This window comes from Triticum urartu, chromosome 3A (assembly GCF_056163025.1).
Source record: "Triticum urartu cultivar PI428250 chromosome 3A, HENAU_Tu73, whole genome shotgun sequence".
Classification (NCBI taxonomy): Eukaryota; Viridiplantae; Streptophyta; class Magnoliopsida; order Poales; family Poaceae; genus Triticum; species Triticum urartu.
In genome coordinates, this window is record NC_141875.1 from 429,280,086 (window position 1) to 429,296,312 (window position 16,227).

Genomic DNA, 16,227 nt, shown 5'->3' on the forward strand with positions numbered 1-16,227 from the left:
ATTTGCATAGCTCCAGTGGAGACATGGGATGTGCGGAAAGCTTGCTGAAACTGGTCCCACGTGACATTGGCTATAGGAAAAGTGGTTGTGTAATTCTCCCACCATGAGGCTGCTGGTCCATCTAATTGATGTGTGGCAAAGCGCACTCTCTCAGCATCTGTGCAACCTGCGGTGGTCAACTCCCTTCCAATACAGTGTAGCCAATCGTCCGCAACTATGGGCTCGGTGCTACTGGAAAACACCGGCGGCTGTAATCTTAGAAAACGGGCTAGGTTGTCCACTGGCGGTGGATTGTTGTTGTTGTTATTGTTGTTGTTGTTGTTGTTGCCCTGATTCTGAAATAGCAATTGCATCAACGTATTCTACTGTTGGATCAACTAGGTGAGCTCCGGTGGGAAGGCAAAACCGGTGTCACGTCTCAGAGGCATCTGAGGGGTTTAGATGGAAGAGATTTAGAATAGAAAAGAGGTCTAATGAGAAAACACTACCCATATGCACATGAGACAAACACAATCATTTCACTCAATCAATCAAGCAAGGGCATACAAACGATCTAGAACTATCGCACAAGTGTTCAACTACTACTAAATACACGGGGGAATACTAGTGATATATGGTAGTCATCTAGAAATTTTGATCGGTGGAAAACTCCATGATGTCTGCTCCAGCTTCGTCTTCATAGTCATCATCACTAGGATCGGAATCGGTGTCGTCGATGATGATGTAGTTGTCCGGGCAAGTGGGATCTTCATCTTCGTCTCCCGATGCTGGTCCTCCCATGATTACTCTGATCTTCTTAACTAGGTCATCATTCTTCTCCAGTAGTGTCTTGATTTCCTCCTCATATCCATCGCATGTAAACTTGAGTTCTTCCTCCAGTTCGATGATCCTAGCCTTCGCCTTCTTCAAGTACATCATGTCCGCGCACATCTAGTTCTCCTGGCGTCGAATGTACTGGTTTAACTCCTGAATGAAGGCTGCAATGGATCTATCCTTCCTGGTGCTGATTATTTCCCATTGCTCGTCTCGGCGCCCACATATTTGGTAAATAGTGTCCTTAAGCTCCCTGTTGTAAACTTCTCCAATGCGTCCAATGGTAATGTGGGCTGCCATGCTCTTGCCTAGACTCCAGGTGGGTGCTTCGAAACAAAACTCTATGGGTTTAGAAGTTGGCAAGAACGTCCTTCCTGGAACTTGTACTTGAATCATCCAGCGCTCCTCTTCAGGTAAAGTTGCGTTGTACGTCCCGGTGAAGCTTGGTATTCCAATGTTCAAGTACCTAGTGACTTCCTTCAAGTGACGTCCAAAAGGTGTGTCTTCATCCGGTTGTGCAAACTTGTTCTTCATCTCCATCATCCTAAAGAGTAGAAAATGGAGAGGAATCAGAAATGAGAAGAGAGGTGTGACCTAGGTTTTATCTTAGTGGTCGTGTCCTACACTCAGCGTGTGCTCTGATACCATCTTGTAGCGACCCGATCTCAGATGGTCAAGTCTCTGTGCTTCCGTGTCATCCCTGGATCGGTAATGCTGACACACACAGTACTCGAAGGATTTATAACAGAGTAGCAATCACACACTTATTATATCGTATGTCTCAAGAGAGAACTTATTACAATAATATGGCTTAAGGCCATCTAATACGATAACATCGGAAGGCTTGGAAGATAAAGTGAGTCCATCAACTCCAACGGCATAACTGAGTTGCACGACAACGACCTAACGAACCTTACTCCTCGTCTGAAAAGTCTGCAACATAATACGTTTTAGCCCGAAATGGGTCAGCACATGGAATATGCTGGCAAAGTAACACAGTAGAGTAAGAACAAAATAATGCTATGACTACATGAATATTTGGCTGGTGAAAAGCTCTATGGTTATAGTTTTGCGAAAAGCCAATTTTCCCCTACAACAAAGGAATAGATTTTAATTTTACTATCATGGTAGTTGAAACATCATTGAGAAGGTTCCTCCAACTCAATCCCAATTAAAGTGATTAACAACCCAACAATATTAATTAAACATGATGAGATACATGTGATAACCCAAGTACTAGATACTCAAGGATTGTCCATAACCGGGGACACGGCTAACCATGATTAGATTGTACACTCTGCAGAGGTTTGCGCACTTTTCCCCACAAGACTCTATCTCCTCCATTGGATTTCTCGCACTACAGGGTGTTTGAGAAACGGATGACCGCGACACAGTCTTTCAGAAACATGAACTCTCTACTCCGGACAGACCATACCAAACCTACATCCCACTACTTGCTGATCTGCCTCTTCAAGAGCTTCACGTAACTTACTCAACTATGCTAGAGCCCATAATAGCTTGTGGCTGCACACGGAAGTTTCTAGCATGAACCATCTCAGTTCCCTTTGAGCCTGGGTGGCGGTCCATAGGAAGATCACGCGGGTACTCTGGGATTTCCAAAAAATACAGGCAACACTGGATACTCCAGGTGCCTCTGTAAGTGCAACTATCCCTAGGTGGTTTTGGTAATTCATAACAACATATAGCTCATTGAGCTAATGCTATTCCAAGATGATTATTTCAGGAAAGCTCAATGATTGGCATGGCATGGATGGTGAAAGTGGAACCCTCAAAATGCTAAGGACAAAGGATTGGCTCAAGCTCAAAAGCTCAAGACTCTTCATTTTATATTTTAGTGATCCAAGATCACATTGAGTCTTTAGGAAAAGCCAATACTATTAAGGAGGTATGAGGTGTTGCTTAATGAGCCTCTTGCTTCATGTGCTTAGTGATATGCTCCAAAACCCTCAACTACTTTCCCATATCCACATATGACCTAAACCCTAAGCCAAACTCGGTCCTACCGATTCTTTCTATCCGGCGGCACCGAGTTTCACTTGTCATAAGCCACTGCCAAACCCTAGCAATTCGGTTCTACCGATAGGGATCTCGGTCTCACCGAGATGGGATTGCAAACTCTCTGTTTCCCTTTCGTAACTTTTCGTTCTCACCGAAAGAGCGGATCGGTCCCACCGAGATTGCAATGTAAATTCAGTGTTTCCTTTTTGTAACTTTTCGGTCTCACCGAAAGAGCAAATCGGTCCCACCGAGTTTGCCTGACCAACTCTCTGGTTAGCTAATTACCAAATTCGGTCTCACCGAGTTTGTGTAATCGGTCTCACCGAGATTACGTTATGCCCAAACCCTAACCATATCGGTCCTACCGAGTTGCATGTCAGTCCCACCGAAAATCTCTAACAGTCACTAGGTTTACCTTTTCGGTCCGACCGAGTTTGTTGATTCGGTCCCACCGAGAGTGGAAAACTGTGTGTAATGGTTGGATTTTGTGTGGAGGCTATATATACCCCTCCACCTCCTCTTCATTCATGGAGAGAGCCATCAGAACACATACAAGATTGTGGAGTTGAACCAAGGAGTTTGTAAGGGCAAGGAGATCGCCTACTTCGTGAAGATCTACCGCTAGTGAGGCAAGTCCTTCGTGGGCGATGGCCATGGTGGGATAGACAAGGTTGCTACTTCATGGACCCTTCGTTGGTGGAGCCCTCCGTGGACTCGCGCGACCATTACCCTTCGTGGGTTGAAGTCTCCATCAATGTGGATGTAGGATAGCACCACCTATCCGAACCACGGGAAAAACATCCGTGTCTCCAATTGCGTTTGAATTCTCCAAACCCTTCCCTTTACATTCTTGCAAGTTGCATGCTTTACTTTCCGCTGCCAATATACTCTTTGCATGCTTGCTTGAATTGTGTGATGATTGCTTGACTTGTCCTACAATAGCTAAAAACTGCCAAGAACTAAAATTGGGAAAAGGTTAAGTTTTTATTTGGTCAAGTAGTCTAATCACCCCCCTCTAGACATACTTTCGATCCTACAAGTGGTATCAGAGCTTTGGTCTCCATTTGCTTTGATCTCCATAGCTTTTGGTGGTCATAGCCTTGGTTTCACAACCTAGGAGAGTATGGCGTCTAGCGAGGGAAATTATCACCGTAGAGGTCCTTACTTTGATGGTACTAATTTTGCTAGTTGGAAGCATAAAATGAAAATGCATATTCTTGGACATAACCCCGCCGTTTGGGCTATTGTGTGTGTTGGTTTGCAAGGTGACTTCTTTGATGGGAAAGAACCAAACCGTGAAGCTACCGCGGATGAGTTGAAGATGTTGCAATACAATGCTCAAGCTTGTGATATTCTCTTCAATGGATTGTGCCCCGAAGAATTCAACAAAATCAGCCGTCTTGAGAATGCAAAGGAAATTTGGGACACTTTGATTGATATGCACGAAGGTACCGACTCCGTCAAGGAATCCAAGTTGGATGTGCTTCAAAGTCAACTTGACAAGTTCAAAATGAAGGATGGTGAAGGTGTCGCTGAAATGTACTCTAGGCTTGCTCTCATCACAAATGAGATTGCCGGCTTAGGAAGTGAAGAGATGACCGATAGATTCATCATCAAGAAGATTCTAAGAGCCTTGGATGGAAAATATGATACCGTGTGCACATTGATCCAAATGATGCCCAATTACAAAGATCTCAAGCCAACGGAGGTAATTGGAAGAATTGTTGCTCATGAGATGTCACTTAAGGATAAAGAGGAACTTCACAACAAATCAAGTGGTGCCTACAAAGCCTCATGTGAAGCCCCTACATCATCAAGTGAGAAACAAAACTTCAATGAAGAATTGAGCTTAATGGTGAAGAACTTCAACAAGTTCTACAAGAGTAGAAGCAAAGATAGAAGCTTCAAGTCAAGGTCCTACAATGACAAAAGATCTTCTAGTCGAGAGCGAAACTGCTACAGTTGTGGAAGACCCGGACACTATTCCAATGAGTGTACGGCTCCCTACAAGAGAAGAGAAGATTCTCCAAAAAGAAGAAGCAAAGAATCACCACCAAGAGAGAGAAGGAGTAGAGATGATCGTTATGAACGAAGATACTCACGGAGAAGCAAGGATTCGGAAAGGAAGGAAAAATCATCAAGGAGCTACACAAAACGAAGACATCAAGCTCATGTTGGTGAATGGGTATCCGACTCCGACTCTGACAGCCACTCCGAGAGAAGTTATCACTCCGACTCCGAAGATACTCAAGATGAAGGTGTTGCCGGTCTAGCACTTGTGTCAACCAACTCCTACGACATATTTGACTCACCAAATGAAGGAATTGGAAGATGCTTCATGGCCAAAGGTCCTAAGGTAACACACCCCGAGTATGTTGATTTCAATAGTGATGAAGATGACTTCTTAGGTGATGATTCGCTTGTTGACAACTCTAGTGATGAATACTATGATGAAACGTCAATTAATCATGCTAATCAAGATAAAACGAATGACAATGATAAGGAGAAGATTGAGGCTCTAACTAAAGAACTAAACACTCTTAAGTTAGCTCATGAAACTATCTTCGAAGATCATCGAGAACTTTTAAGAGCTCATGAGAAATTACGCTTTGAAAAGCTCAATCTTGAGCAAGAGCATGAGTTCTTAAAAGCAATCAATGATGATCTCCGCAAGAAAAGTTCTTCTTACATTGCCAAGCGTTTAATCTTATCCACTTACATGCCTCAAGTCAAGTCTAGTAACAAGAACAAGAAAGATTCTTCCTCTAGCAGTAACAATGATCATGCTAAATCCAATATTGTTGCTTCTAGTAGTTCTCTTGATTCCACTAATGATTCTCTTAGCCAAGTTACACTTGAGCAAGAAAATAGCTTATTGAAGGGAATTATAGAGAAAGGAGTGTACAAAAGCCTTGCCGGGAGTAAGCAATTCGAGGAAATTGTGCGCAAGCAAGGAATGCACCGGAAGAATCAAGGTGTTGGTTTTGAACGAAAGTTCAATGCCAATGGAGTTGAGTGGGAAGAAGATCAATACCCCAAGACAAAGTTTGTTCCTCAACAAGAGAAGTATGATACTTCTTTCAAGGGGACACAAGCTCAAGATGATATTCCACCACAAGACTACAAGCAAAAAGGCAAGGAAAAGCTTCAAGAGGAAATTGATGCATTTGAAGAAGCTCCTAAGACCTTAGTCAAGTGGATTCCCAAGACTACTTCAAGTTCCACTTCATCAAGTACGACTACAACTCCAAGGATTCCCATCAAGATGGTGTGGATCCACAAGAAGAAGAACTAGAGAGTTCTTGAGGGTGACTCCGCCAACATACTTCACTCTTATCATTTTGGCAAGAACAAGTGCAATCAACTTCCACATCTTGCACTAGTTCAAGGAGTCACAAACCCTCTTGTTGGTAAGACAAGGGACAAGGTAACCTAAAAGTTTTCTAGGACATCATCTTGTGTGTGCATCACTCTATGTCTATGGATATCCGTGTTTGTTCCTTGTGGGACTAACCCATGTAGGTATTGAAAGTGCAATTCACTCAAATGGATAGCTCCAAGTGATCTACATCAACATTGAGCATCCACATCTTCAACATCTACATGAAGTCATCATCGACAAAACCCGAGGTTAGTTCATCCCTCTAAGGGGGGATATCACATCTAGGGGGGGCTTTACTCTAAGACTTGAGCCAAAGCAACTCTAAAGATGTGAACACAACAATGCTTTATGTAAAAGTGGTAACCCCACTTGAGCTTAAACGATGAGTATGACCTATGATCAAGTGTTCTCACTTGACTCCTAAGTCAATATACTCATATATAGATGACCTTGTCATCGCAAATTGCTTGATAGATGCTAGAATTGGTTGTGCATGCCTTGTCACATATTTCATTTGCCATCTTATTGTGTGAGCATGCTGGTTGCATATTTTACTCATTCGAGGACATCCACTTGTTGTCTTGATTGTTTGGTTTTATTTCCTTTTGCCAAGTGGATGGACAAGAATGCCTAAGAACCTCCTCTAGCTATCTATGGTTTTCTTGTCTCAAACTCTATTCATGCTACATCACAAAATTTGATCAAGTAAGATTCGAACCACTCTGTGTGAGGAGCGCTCGGAGTCCCCGATTCGTCATAGACTTAAACTTCCAAAACCTCTTTATGACTCTCGGTCTGACCGATACCCCACTTTCGGTCCTACCGAGATCATTAAGTTGATCTAGGTTTTTGATCTCGGTGCAACCGATTTGAACCTTTCGGTCACACCGAGTTTCAGTAACTGCTTGCAGTTATGAATATCGGTGCCACCGAGTTGTTCCACTCGGTCACACCGACAGGGTCGGGCTATATATAGTCATGGGCAAAAATTTGGAAATTTCTCCAAACCCCTTCGCCCGCGCGATAGCCTGCTCTGCCAACTTGGTCTCCGGATCGTCTCCTCGCTGCCAGCCGCCTCCAGTCGCTGGTCTTCATCGCCGTCAACAGAATTCTACCCCGCCATTGCCGCCGTAGCGAGTCTCCACCGAACTAGGGTATGGACTCGATCTTTGTGCTATTCCCCAATCCGATTCTTAGCACATTGTGATCATCATGATTCTTGCCACGATTGAAACACTCCTATCCAGTCAATGCGCTCGTAGATTAGGTTTGATTCGAAAATTTTAGGGTTAGGTTTCCGCCGAAACCATCTCGGACCCACCGAGTTGAAAAACTCGGTCCCACCGATTTGGTTTATGCCATTGCACAAGTGAGACTCGGTCTGACCGAGAATTACTTATCGGTGTGACCAATTTTGGAACTCTGTGAAACCCTAGTAGTCTCGGTGCCACCGAACTGTGACTCGGTCTGACCGAGTTCACTAGTTTAGGTGCCAAAACTTCTTCGGTATCACCGAGTTTAAAAATCGGTAGATCCGAGATGATTTCAGTGGGAAACTAAAACTAAGTTTTTGGATCATTCTTTTGCAAAAAAAAAAATCTCTGCATTTTGTGATGCTCATCCACTCTACCTCATCTATAAACTATTCACAGGGTCAGCAGTCAGAGTTGTCAACATGTCTGATCAGAGTGACAGCCAGAACTTGTCAGAGCAGCAAGTGCAGATGAGTGAGGGCACTAGTCCCTCCAGCTCTTCAGATGATGGCAGCAGAAGTACCCCAAGCAATTTGCCAAAAGCTGCCACCAGACAGAGGAAGAAGAGAACTTCAGATTCTGAGGATGAAGATTATGTGGCAGAGGAAGAGGAAGCCACATCAAAGAGAGTTGATCCAGCACAGGGCACAAAGCCAGGGTTAAAGATCAAAAGGCCAGCAGGTAGGCAGCCTATGCCAAAGGCCAGAGCTTCAACTCAGATTCCTGAAAAGCCTGCACCCAAAGAGCCAGTTGCTGCTGAAGGAAAGAAAAGGAAGGAAAGAGTCAAGAAGACCATAGCCAGTGTTCTTGGAAAGGCTTCCATCATGGAAGAAGAGGAAGAAGAAGAGGTTGCTGCACCAGCACCTAAGGCACCTAAGCTTATGGGTGATGCTATAAGATCAGGGGCTGCCACATCTAAGCCCAAAGAAGCACCCAAAGCTGCCTCCAAGCCCAAGTCTGCACCAAAGAGGAATACAAGGAGCATACCTGCAACTGAGAAGAACAAGGCCCCAGTGCCTGACACTGCTAAAGAAGATGAGGAAGAGCAAGTTCTTAGAAAGCTCAAGCCCAAGATCCCAGACCACAACGATGCTCATCCTGTGGCTGAGGATATGAAGCTCAGGAGAGACTCAGGGCTGAGGAAGTGGAGAGAAGCAGATCCGTATGCTTCAAGGAGAAGAACTGCTGTGGATTACAGGTTTCACACCAAGGAGCAGCAAGATTTTTATGAGACAGTGCTGCTTAACAAGAAGCCAATAGTCTGTGACATGAGATGGGTCGATTGGCAATACATCAAGGACAACAAAGAGTACTACCCTGTAGTGCAGCACAGCTTCAAGGCATGTGGAGTAGAGGACTTTGTTGGGCAGAAGCTCACAAAGTGGAACGAGGAACTCATCATGCAGTTCTACTCCACAGCCCACTTTTATCCAGATAGTAGGATAATTTGGATGTCAGAGGGTACGAGGTACCAGTCCACAGTTGCTGAATGGGCTTAGCTGATTAATGCCCCAGAGGAGCAAGCAGATGATTTGGACATTTATGCCAAGAAGAAGATGGACCACAACTCAATGTCAAACATGTACAAGGAGATTCCAAATGAAGCACTTGACACTTTCAAGTTTGGCTCAGTACACTATCTTCTGTCAGGGCTGCCAACCATAAATTGGATACTGAGGCACACCTTATTGCCCAAGTCTGGAGATCACAAGATGATCAGAGGCCATGCAATCAATTTGCTACATATCTTTGATGTGCCACAGAAGTTCAAGGTTATGAGCCTCATGGTAGAAACTATCAAAAGGACTGCAGCAGATCAGAAGAGGAGCTGTGGTTATGCCCCTCAGATTCAGGAGCTCATCAACTCTAAGATGGGCACGGGCATATACTTATTGGACAAGGAACACCTGCCCATCCGTCCAGATTTTGAAGATAATCAAGTTATTATGGCTGAGAATGAACCATCGTCTGCACAAGCACAAGCAAAGAAGGAGAAGGCAAGGAAGGAGAAAGCTGCCAAGATGCCAACTCAAGAGGAGGCATCTGAGTATTTCTTGGAAACCAAACAAGAGCATCTTGGTTACCTAATTGCATCCACCCTGCGGATTGAGAAAGGACTAGCCACCCTAACTCAGAACCAGGCAAGCCTAGAGAGAATCATGGAACAAAAGTTCTATGACTTGGATGTCAAGGTGACAGAGATTCAGACTGCAGTGGAGCAGCTCCAAGATGACATGCAGGAGAGGAGAGGCAAGACTACAACTGATGCCTTTGCCAGAGTGCCACGAGGTCCGAGGTCATCTGCAGTGCCAGTTGCTGACACCAGAGCCACCACTTCTGCACCAGCTACAGCCTCAGTTCCACCAGCTCCAGCGTCCACTTCAGCCTCGACTCCGACCACGTCTACAGAAGGCTTCGTCCTTGGAGTGCTCCGGACTCCACCACCACCAAAAGATCAAGCCTGAGCGTCGATCTAGCACTATGCATTCTCTAGGAACTTTTTGGTAACTTGTTGCCAAAGGGGGAGAAAAATGTATAAATCATAGGCTTTGAGAGAGAGAGTGTTGCTTTTTTCTCTCTTGCTTTATTTGGTGGTTTTTCGAACTTTGTTTGCTTTTGAGTGCTTGAGATACTATGTCATTGCTCGTGAGACATTGATGATCATGTGTTTGATCATAAGCTACACTTAATGTTTGCTTAATGCTATTATCTTATCTATCTTATGTGCTCATTCACTATTCTTGGTGATGAGTGCATGTATTTCATTCTTATCATTTTAAGCGCTCCACCAAGATGTATGTGACATGGAAGAGTAACCCATGACTCTAACTCCTTGTGCATTTGCAGTCCAAAGCAAATTTTAAATATGCACAAATTTAGGGGGAGCTCTTACTTATCACATACTTCTCAAAGCGACGATATATTTCATGCTTATTATCATTGTCGAAGCTTTGATCTATATGTTGTCATCAATTACCAAAAAGGGGGAGATTGTAAGTGCAACTATCCCTAGGTGGTTTTGGTAATTCATAACAACATATAGCTCATTGAGCTAATGCTATTCCAAGATGATTATTTCAGGAAAGCTCAATGATTGGCATGGCATGGATGGTGAAAGTGGAACCCTCAAAATGCTAAGGACAAAGGATTGGCTCAAGCTCAAAAGCTCAAGACTCTTCATTTTATATTTTAGTGATCCAAGATCACATTGAGTCTTTAGGAAAAGCCAATACTATTAAGGAGGGATGAGGTGTTGCTTAATGAGCCTCTTGCTTCATGTGCTTAGTGATATGCTCCAAAACCCTCAACTACTTTCCCATATCCACATATGACCTAAACCCTAAGCCAAACTCGGTCCTACCGATTCTTTCTATCCGGCGCCACCGAGTTTCACTTGTCATAAGCCACTGCCAAACCCTAGTAATTCAGTTCTACCGATAGGGATCTCGGTCTCACCGAGATGGGATTGCAAACTCTCTGTTTCCCTTTCGCAACTTTTTGGTCTCACCGAAAGAGCGGATTGGTCCCACCGAGATTGCAATGTAAATTCAGTGTTTCCTTTTTGTAACTTTTCGGTCTCACCGAAAGAGCAAATCGGTCCCACCGAGTTTGCCTGACCAACTCTCTGGTTAGCTAATTACCAAATTCGGTCTCACCGAGTTTGTGTAATCGGTCTCACCGAGATTACGTTATGCCCAAACCCTAACCATATCGGTCCTACCGAGTTGCATGTCAGTCCCACCGAAAATCTCTAACGGTCACTAGGTTTACCTTTTCGGTCCGACCGAGTTTGTTGATTCGGTCCCACCGAGAGTGGAAAACTGTGTGTAATGGTTGGATTTTGTGTGGAGGCTATATATACCCCTCCACCTCCTCTTCATTCATGGAGAGAGCCATCAGAACACATACACAATTCCAACTCATATGTTCTGAGAGAGAACCACCTACTCATGTGTTGAGACCAAGATATTCCATTCCTACCATATGAATCTTGATCTCTAGCCTTCCCCAAGTTGCTTTCCACTCAAATCTTCTTTCCACAAAATCCAAATCCTATGAGAGAGAGTTGAGTGTTGGGGAGACTATCATTTGAAGCACAAGAGCAAGGAGTTCATTACCTACACACCATTTGTTACTTCTTGGAGAGTGGTGTCTCCTAGATTGGCTAGGTGTCACTTGGGAGCCTCCGACAAGATTGTGGAGTTGAACCAAGGAGTTTGTAAGGGCAAGGAGATCGCCTACTTCGTGAAGATCTACCGCTAGTGAGGCAAGTCCTTCGTGGGCGATGGCCATGGTGGGATAGACAAGGTTGCTTCTTCGTGGACCCTTTGTGGGTGGTTGCTTCTTCGTGGACCCTTCGTGGGTGGAGCCCTCCGTGGACTCGCCAACCGTTACCCTTTGTGGGTGGAGCCCTCCGTGGACTCGCGCAACCGTTACCCTTCGTGGGTTGAAGTCTCCATCAACGTGGATGTAGGATAGCACCACCTATCCGAACCACGGGAAAAACATCCGTGTCTCCAATTGCGTTTGAATTCTCCAAACCCTTCCCTTTACATTCTTGCAAGTTGCATGCTTTACTTTCCGCTGCCAATATATTCTTTGCATGCTTGCTTGAATTGTGTGATGATTGCTTGACTTGTCCTACAATAGCTAAAAACTGCCAAGAACTAAAATTGGGAAAAGGTTAAGTTTTTATTTGGTCAAGTAGTCTAATCACCCCCCCCCTCTAGACATACTTTCGATCCTACAGCTTCAATCCACCCGGTTGTTTGATTAAGTTGCCACCTTAAGTTGAACCATTAATTTAACAATCTCACATCTGTCATGGATTTCACTCAACCCAAACCACGTCTACGAGCATAGCATAGCATAGTAATATAAGCAACATGTAGAGTAACTCCCAAGGGTTTGAATGTAACAGGGCAATAGGTTCTACCTCATCAAGTACTTCCCAACCCACAAGTTAATGACGTCCTAATCATGCAATGTTTGAGGATTGGAACTAATGCATAAAAACTGGGTGATAAAGGGGTATGATCAAAGTGTTACTTGCCTTGCTGACGATCTGCGAAACCTAGGGACTCGTAGTAGCACGCTTCGCACTCCGGGTGTTCTATCGCAAGCGAACAATAGCATACATAAGTAACAAGAAACGATGCACAAGCAAAACTCAAATAAAAGAGGTTGACCAGAAAGTTCAAATTAAGAACTCTGGTTCGCAAAAGAATCAAATCAAAGGGAGCAACGAAACTCAAACGGCGAAAGAAAGAAGCTTCATTTACTAATCTGAAACTAGGTCAAATTTTACAGTAGAGAAAACTTGTTTGAGTTGGTTAAATGGAAAGAGGGTTTCGATATGAAACTCTAGGCGCTTGAATCACCTGATTCCGATAAACGAGCGAAAAGATAAACAGAAACTAAGATCGGATCAGAAATCGCGATCAGAGAAAATCGCGGATTAAATCCGATAAAAGAAAACTGACGAATAGACTAACGAATGAGCGTTCGTTAGCTGTATCTAACGGGTGAAGAACCGTTCGTTAACATGAACGTTCGGACGAACGTCCGCTAACTAGAAGAACCGAGAAGAACCGGCGAATCCGAAAAAAACGGATCTAGGGTTTTAAAAAAACCGAATGGTTTTATATAAAAAAACCGGCGGTGGTGTCCGGCGACTACCTCCGGCGAGGGGTCCGGCGGGGCGGCGGCTTGTAGGGCGGCGGCGCTCGGCGGCGGCAGGCGGCGGCGGCGGCTAGCACGGGCGGCGGCGGCGGTGGCTAGCGCGGCGGCGGCGGCGGCGGCTGGGCTAGGCGGCGGCGGTGGCGTTTGGGGCGGGGTGGCGGCGTATATAAAGGGGCGGGGCGGGGTGGCTTGGAGGAGGGATCAAGGTGGCGGCGGTGGAGTCCGGCTCGGACTCCTTGTCCGAGTCGGCGGCGGCAGCGCGCGCGTGGGGAAGGTGGCGGCGGCGGCCTGGCTCGGCTGGGCCTTAGGCCCAGTCGTGCGCGGGAACTTTAAAAAAGAAATTAATTTCGCCGACCGAAATAAAATCCTAGAAAAAAATAAATAAAAAACTAAAAATGCCAAAATAAATTTTCACCGTCTAAATAAAATATTTAGAACGAGATGAACATTTTCTTGGCCCTAAAATGCAATTTTGAAAAGGTGCAATTTTTCTAATGCAAACAAAATTGCAATAAAATCCAAATGGAACAAATATTTGATTTTAGTATTTTTCCTCCAATATTTCATTTATTTTGGAGAAGTCATATTATCTCCTCACTTGTATTTTAATATGAAATATTTTCGGGGAGAAAAATAATTGAAACCAAAATCCTCGTTTCAAAATTTGATAAAAGAATCAAATATGAAAACCGGGAAATCCCCAACTCTCTTCGAGGGTCCTTGAATTGCTTAGGATTTCGAGGATTACGGAACGGAAAGCAATAAAACGTGATATGCTATGATGATCTAATGTATAACATTCCAAATTGAAAATTTGGGATGTTACACTCCAGTAATCATATCCCCAACATTAGGCCCCAGATTGATTTGAAATCGTTCATGTCACTCTTCAATACTTAGAAAAATTCTTCCCTGTCATCTTGATATAAATCTGGTAAACCATCGTGATGTCATCCTTTAGATCCGTAGTAAACCATCCTGACGTCATCTATTCGTTGAAGCCGAAGATTCGCTTCATTAATGTATATCCAACCATCGAGGCGACACCCTTATTAACTATCCATTTTTGAGCTCCTCGATTCCCGCACTTGTCGCTTTATCGCTTCGCCTTATAAATAGGACCACGGGTCCTTCTCCTTTTTTCCCTTCGTCTCCTTCACCTCTTCTTCCTCCTTGCGACATCTCTGTCCCTGAGCACCGCCGCCGTCACCGAGCTTTGCCTCCGTCTCTCCGCCGGCTGCTGCATCAACCTGGTTGCACCAGAAAGCTGCGGCGTTCCTTCGTTGCTTCAATCAGTCACTATAAGTCTTTTCCTTTCCCCCTTTGTAAATCTGTCTAGGGTTTCCTCGTTCTTCGCAGTTCATCGAAATTCATCAGGGCTCTGGTGCGGCTCTTCCCTGTTCCTCCTTAGTCTATGGATAGAAAACCTCAAGCTTGATATATTTCTCGTAATGGTTTACCTTCTGCCACCACAACAAACCTTTTGTGCGTGAAAAACTAATCTGAACCATTACGAACTTCTTTGGGTCCAACCCTTTTAGGTCAAAATATTTTTGCTTTCCTGTCTCTCAGTAGATCCAAAATTCCCATGTCCCCTTGTGGAACCTGTTTTACCTTATTTAGTCATTCTTACCTTAGATCTGTATCCTCTTTACCACATAGGCGGTTTACCTTTGTAAAAGCAACCTATCATATACCATTAGCCCTCTGGTGAACCGGACAAGCCTTTTACCTCCATTGTTATACTCTGGCTTAACAATATGTGCATTCTTTTGTTCTGATATTACCTTGTCATTCATTATAGTATCAACCTCCGGTTTGCACAATTTACCTACATGTATGTCTTTGTTCCGTTGCATCTTATATATCACCATGAATGATTTGTAAACCGGTATTTCCTTTCAGCCTTTCGTTTGCAATGACCAAATAGTTTTATGCTTGTAACTGGGCTCCTTCCCGGGTTACCGAAGAACAACTGAACGGAATGGTCAGGATAGGTACTTAGCCCAAAAAGAATGAGATCCGGTGGCGAGTTCCAGGAACGGAGAATCCCCCTACCCCTAAATAGGGTGAGGTAGTGGTATTTGTTGACCATATAGGCCGTGGTTTCAAACCGCCTGGGTCAAAAAAATTCCGGGATGTGCTTGCCAGTTTCCAGCTCCATCCCCAAGACATTGGACCCAACTCGGTGTCTAATATATGCAATTTCCAAGTCTTCTGTGAGGTGTACTTACAAGAAGAACCAACTGCTGAGTTATTCCGGGACTTTTTTCATCTGAACCGGCTCACTGAATTCGTAGACGGACCCAACACTGAACTTGGTGGCATCTCTATTCAAAAAAGGAAAGAGGTTGAATTCCCTCATGCCAAGCTGCACAGTCACCCCAAAGATTGGAACCAAACATGGTTCTACTGTAAAGATACTTCCCCTGAAGACGAGAATCCTCTGCCGGGTTACCGCGCCCACCGGCTTTCCAACACTCACCCACTGCCGCAACGTTTGAGTACTGCAGAACGGGCCTCATACGCCCCTCAACTCGCCAAGCTCTGGGCCTTTATGGCCAATGGTTTATCAGGCATCGATTTTGTGTGTTGCTGGATATCCTGGAGCATCTTGCCATTAAGCCGCCGCTCTGGTTTAATGTGTGAGCACACTGGTGAATTAGAAGACTCACAACGTCACATCAACCTTCAATTAACCGATGAAGAAGTCACTGAAACTGTCAAGAAGATTTTGAATGAATCAGAATCTGTCTGTCGTCAAACCGGCTTGAACCCCTTCTACACAAAAAATAAACCGCCTGATGTAAGTACTGTCCTTCCTTTTTATCTTCGACATCTTTTTTTAAATTGTTCAGCCCGTGAACATTCTTCTGCTTGTTTATAAACAGTGCAATGATCCATTCTGGAAGAAGAAACCCGCAGATAAAGCGGCAAAGCCATCCCGTCCCAAAACAAAAGCCGTCAAGAGAACCACAAAGCGGAAAATAGCTGAACGTATCAACATGGAACTTGATGAAGATGCAGATGAACCGGAAGTTGAGGTAGAACTTGATTCACTTGGCTCCCTTTTCATGC